This window comes from Moschus berezovskii, chromosome 3 (assembly GCF_049115385.1).
Source record: "Moschus berezovskii isolate FMDL1 chromosome 3, NW_MosBer_1.0, whole genome shotgun sequence".
Classification (NCBI taxonomy): domain Eukaryota; kingdom Metazoa; phylum Chordata; class Mammalia; order Artiodactyla; family Moschidae; genus Moschus; species Moschus berezovskii.
This window is the reverse complement of record NC_142462.1, coordinates 115,525,178-115,530,142: the sequence shown is the minus strand read 5'-3', so window position 1 is coordinate 115,530,142 and position 4,965 is coordinate 115,525,178. Positions and strand designations below refer to the sequence as shown.

General features: G+C 52.2%; 1 long non-coding RNA gene across 2 annotated transcripts; it reads right to left on the bottom strand.

Moving 5' to 3' along the window:
• Positions 1 to 637: 637 nt before the first annotated feature.
• On the bottom strand, positions 638 to 3,260 carry LOC148778412 (uncharacterized). Of its 2 annotated transcripts, XR_016036522.1 has the most exons (4): positions 3,095 to 3,260; positions 2,728 to 2,861; positions 878 to 2,640; positions 638 to 774 (listed from the first exon to the last, which is right to left on the bottom strand). It is a non-coding gene; the product is annotated as an uncharacterized LOC148778412 (long non-coding RNA). The 2 variants fall into 2 exon arrangements; XR_016036521.1 differs by having other exon boundaries at positions 2,728 to 3,260.
• Between the last annotated feature and the right edge of the window lie 1,705 nt (positions 3,261 to 4,965).

Genomic DNA, 4,965 nt, shown 5'->3' with positions numbered 1-4,965 from the left:
GTGGCCTGTGCCTTGGAGCACTGAGCTGGCCCTGGGACTGCTAGAACCCAGTGAGCCTTAATGATTTCTATCCACCAACATTTATGGCTGCAGTATCTCAGGAGTTAATCTATGGTCTCTTTCTATCCAAAGAACAGCTGAGTCCAAATCTACCTATTTTTGTTGGGGTGTGTGTGTGTGCTCAGTTGTGTCAACTCTTTGCAACCTCATGGACTATAGCCCATCAGACTCCTCTGTCCAAGGAATTTTACAGGCAAGAATACTGGAGTGGGTAGCCATTCCCTTCTCTAGAGGATCTTACTGACCCAGGGTTGGAACTGGGGTCTTCTGCATTGCACAGAAATTCTTTACCACTAGTGCCACATATTGGTGAGTGGAAAGCAAAAAACAACCTATTTAGGGGCTCTGGGAGCTGCAAGGAGAGAGAAGGATGAGGTTTGTGAACAGGAAGGAGGTGACTGTGCCACGCTGTGGTTGGGCTGCTGGCACAGAGATACACGGCCGAGTCTTCAGGCTCTGCTGGCTGGATCTTCAGATAGGAGTATGTTTTCTGAGGCCTCTCAGCAGAAAACCGGTTTTTAGGCATCCCTGATTTGTCTACTTCTTGCTCGTTTTGAAAGTAAGTAAAAAACTCTGGGCCCTGCCCCAGTGTCTGTCGGTACCAATAGAGGGAAACATGACCAGAAATTGGATCACACCTAAGATTCACAGTCTGGCCCCTCCCTGCGACCCTGTGCCTGGGGGACTGGGACACTACTCCAGCTCCTGTGTGACCTGTGGGGACAGAAGTGGGGTCAGTCAGGTAGAGCATATTTGTAATCATCACACAAACACACACACACACTGGACCTGCTTGGTTTTCTGAGGACTCACCCACCCCCAGGAGACAGAGGGTCGCCCAGCAGAGGAGCCTGGAGCCCATGGCAGGGACAGAGCAGCAATGGGAGGTTCACCAGCTCAGGGTCCTTGCGAGCATGAGCAGAGGAGGAGCAGTGTCACCTGTCCCCACAGGGCACTTCCCACGGTGACATCACTGCCTCTGCCAATGCCATGACTTCAGTTCAGTTTCAGTTCAGTCGCTCAGTCGTGTCCGACTCTTTGCGACCCCATGAATCACAGCACGCCAGGCCTCCCTGTCCATCACCAACTCCCGGAGTTCACTCAAACTCATGTCCATCAAGTCGGTGATGCTATCCAGCCATCTCATTCTCTGTCGTCCCCGTCTCCTCCCACCCCCAATCCCTCCTAGCATCAGACTCTTTTCCAGTGAGTCAACTCTTTGCATGAGGTGGCCAAAGTATTGGAGTTTCAGCTTTAGCATCAGTCCTTCCAATGAACACCCAGGATTGATCTCCTTTAGAATGGACTGGTTGGATCTCCTTGCAGTCCAAGGGACTCTCAAGAGTCTTCTCCAGCACCACAGTTCAAAAGCATCAATTCTTCGGCGATCAGCTTTCTTCACAGTCATGCGTGGATTTTAGGGCTGCCTTCCCTCAGGGCTCACATGTTATTGCATCTCTACCTTAATCTTCTCATCCTCCATCTCCCCTTGCCTGCAGGCACTTTCACTCAAAGGGTCAACAGCACCTTCAGTTGTGTCTGACTTTTTGCGACCCTATTCTCCCAGACTCCTCTGTCCATGGGATTTCCCAGGCACGAATACTGGAGTGGGCTGCCATTCCCTTCTCCAGGGTATCTTCTCTACACAGGGATCGAACTTGCGTCTCAAGTCTCCTGCATTGTCAGGTGGGTTCTTTACCATTAGTCCCACCTGGGAAGCCCCCAATGCCAGACACCAGGTGGTGAATTCTTTTTCTTACTTGCCCATCATGGTCTCCCATGAGTACCCCTATTTCTGACCCAGTCCAGCACCCCCGCCACAAGGTCCCATGGAGTCATACAGGCTCCATGGTATTCACTTCTTAGGCAAGGGTGGGCAATGGAGGGGTTGACTTGATTTGGCCCAAGAAGCCTGATGAAGTCACTGACATATTCAGAGAAACAAGGGATGAAATGATGCCCCGGGAAGAGACCTGGGCTGGAAGCTTCTATTCCCTTCTGCGGGTCAAAGACCAATTGTCCTGTCCCTGTCTTCCTCAATCTCCATGCACCTTCATGTCTCCACAGCCCTCAGCAGAGCCTCACATTCATCTAAGTCACCACTCATTAAAACACAGGTTCCTCAGAGCTTCTTTACAGAAGACCCAATTTCACTGACCTTTAAAACACTGGTGTGTAATATATCAATACAATAATAACTCTGTTTTTCTGGAAACCTAAGAGGCTATGTTGCAAAAGTAATGTAGTTCTCACTTTCACTGCTATCAGAGCATCTGCTTGTTCAAAAGTCATTTGTTCACAGGCTAATGGTCATTACAAACATCCTCTCTTTCAGGGGGAGGAGGGAGCAGGGCCAGCGGTGAGTGAGGGGTGGAGAGTAAGGCTGTAGAGTCCAGGAGGGGGACGCTCTGTAGCTCTGTGTCTTTACTGACCTGGATCCAGGAGGGTACTCAGAGGCGAGGTTACATCCCACTTGTCTCCACTGGTCTTGTCACACGGATCAGCTGTCCCAGTGCCCATGCAGCTCCATCATCACGGGAGCTCAAGGAGGAGACACACACGGAGGACAGAGCCCTGCTTCTGAGTAGTTGGAGACCACATTCAGGAGACAAAAGTTCATCATCTAGGACTCAAAAGTCAAAAGAAAGACATCCCACTTGTACTCACACTTCATCTAGGAAACAGGTGTACCTGGACGTGCCCGACCACACAGTGGGACCTTGAATGGGATCACAGGTAGGACTTAATCACTAGGAAAGGCAGGATCCCTCCGCAGGGCACAGGATGCGTTTTTGGTGTCTCTGAGAAGGGAAGGGACATGATCCAGGTGAGCGAGGAGCAGCATGACTGGAGAAGAGAGGACAGGGGAGCTGAGGCCAGAGAGATGAAGGGTGGAAACACCCTGCCCTCCAGGCCAAGATGGGCCAGATCTGGAACCTCATGAAAGCCAGGTTGATGAAGAAGTTTCAGAAAGACAGCAATGAAGTGCCCAGGGAGAGACAAGAGGGTCTAGATGGATTTGACTTCCCACAACCTTCCCTCCTGGAGGCCTCAGGCTCAGGTGATGACCCGGAGTCGGATCTAGAGAAGCATCTTCCTGGCTCCGAGGGAGGATGCAGAGAAAGACAGAGATGGATGGTGGACACATGTCCACAAGGTCTGGAGTGAGGTCTGGACCAGCACAGACCACACACCCAGGGTCACACTGCAGGCACATGGCAGCAGAGCCCTGAGGCTCCTGGTGCTAGGCGCCTACAAGGGCCTCCCCCGTCTTTCTGCACAGAGAGGAGGTGACCCTGCAGCGCTGTGGAGTAACTGCTGGCACAGAAGTACACAGATGTCTGGGAGTGGTTGGCGGACTGCAGCGTGAGGGGGAAGTTCTCTGTGCTTGATCTGGAGACGCTGTAGCCGTCAGGCACGTCTCCTTTGTAAGTGGTGTCAGTGGCGGAAGAATAATGGAGCAGCCTCAGCCCGTGTCCCGGGTCTTGTCGGTACCAGTACATACTGTCACGGTGCATATACTGAGTGCATCTCAGTGTCACGCTCTGCCCTGTCCTCACGACCTGGAATCTGGGGTCCTGAGTGACACCAGCATGGACCGCCCCTGTGGAGAAGGAGGACCGATGCTGCAGTCACAGCGGACAGGCTTAGTGCTGGCACCCCCCAGGGGACCCTGCCCCCAGGACTCACCTGCCTGCAGGAGACAGAAGACCACACAGCCCAGGAGGCAGGGGCTCATGGCGGGGGCGGGGCAGGCCGACGGCCCTCTGGCCTGAGTGTGGATGAGAGGGGAGAGGGGCTTTCCAGGGAGTCCTTCTAAGATGTCACTGTCCCTGCCAGGCCCCAGAGCCAACCTGTCACTCAGGGGGCCACGCCTGTTCCCCCAGAGGCTCAAATCAGAAATGAACCTGAGAGAACTGTTCACAACAGGGAGACCCATGCGGCTCAGTGGGCATAAGCCTTACAAGTTGTTGTAATATTTCTGCAAACAGTTGGCAACTTTATGTACTTTTTCTAGAGCTAATCCTTCATTCATACGTGTATTACTTTTACCTGCATATTTCTGTGATGGTGAATCTCAGGGGGGTCTTTTGGGCTTCCTGCTGCCCTTTATGACTCATGAATCCCAAATATGTCTTCAAGTGTCTAAGTAAGTGTTAGTTGCTCAGTCACGTCTGACTCTCTGTGACCCCATGGACTGTAGCCCACCAGGCCCCGCTGTTCATGGGATTCTCCACACAAGAATACTGCAATGGGTTGCCATTTTCTCCTCCAGGGGATATTCCAAACTCAGGGATCGAACCCAAGTCTCTTACATCTCCCGCATTGGCAGGCAGAATCTTTACCACTAGCACCACCTGGGAAATTGTCCCTTTCTACTTTCACTAATTAACCACAGTCCTGTTGGTGTCTTGCTACCTGCAATGATTCTTTTGGCATCTGGTTCCCCAACCGCAGGTCACACTTATCCACACTTGAGGAATCCTTTGGCTCTATTTCTTATCAATTCACCAACAGACGGGTCACCTGCCGGATGCATCTACATTCCCATCCTGTTCACTGGACACAGGGCTTGCAGTTTCTGAAGTGGGAGGGGGAGCAGCAAGCAGAACCGCCTCAAGCTTGGGACTCGCCTTTCTTTGTGGAGAGAAGGCAGTTGCCCAGCACCACAGATGACATGGGCTTCTCTCAGATTGTGAGAGTGGTAAGGAACCTGCCTGCCAATGCAGGAGACACAAGACACGCAGTTTTGCTCCCTGGGTTGGGAAAATCTCCTGGAGGAGGACATGGCTACCCACTCCACTATTCTTGCCTGGCTACAGTCCGTGGGGTCACAGTGAGTTAAACACGACTGAAGCGACTGAGCACGCACACACACACACACACAAGTGGATGACATATTGG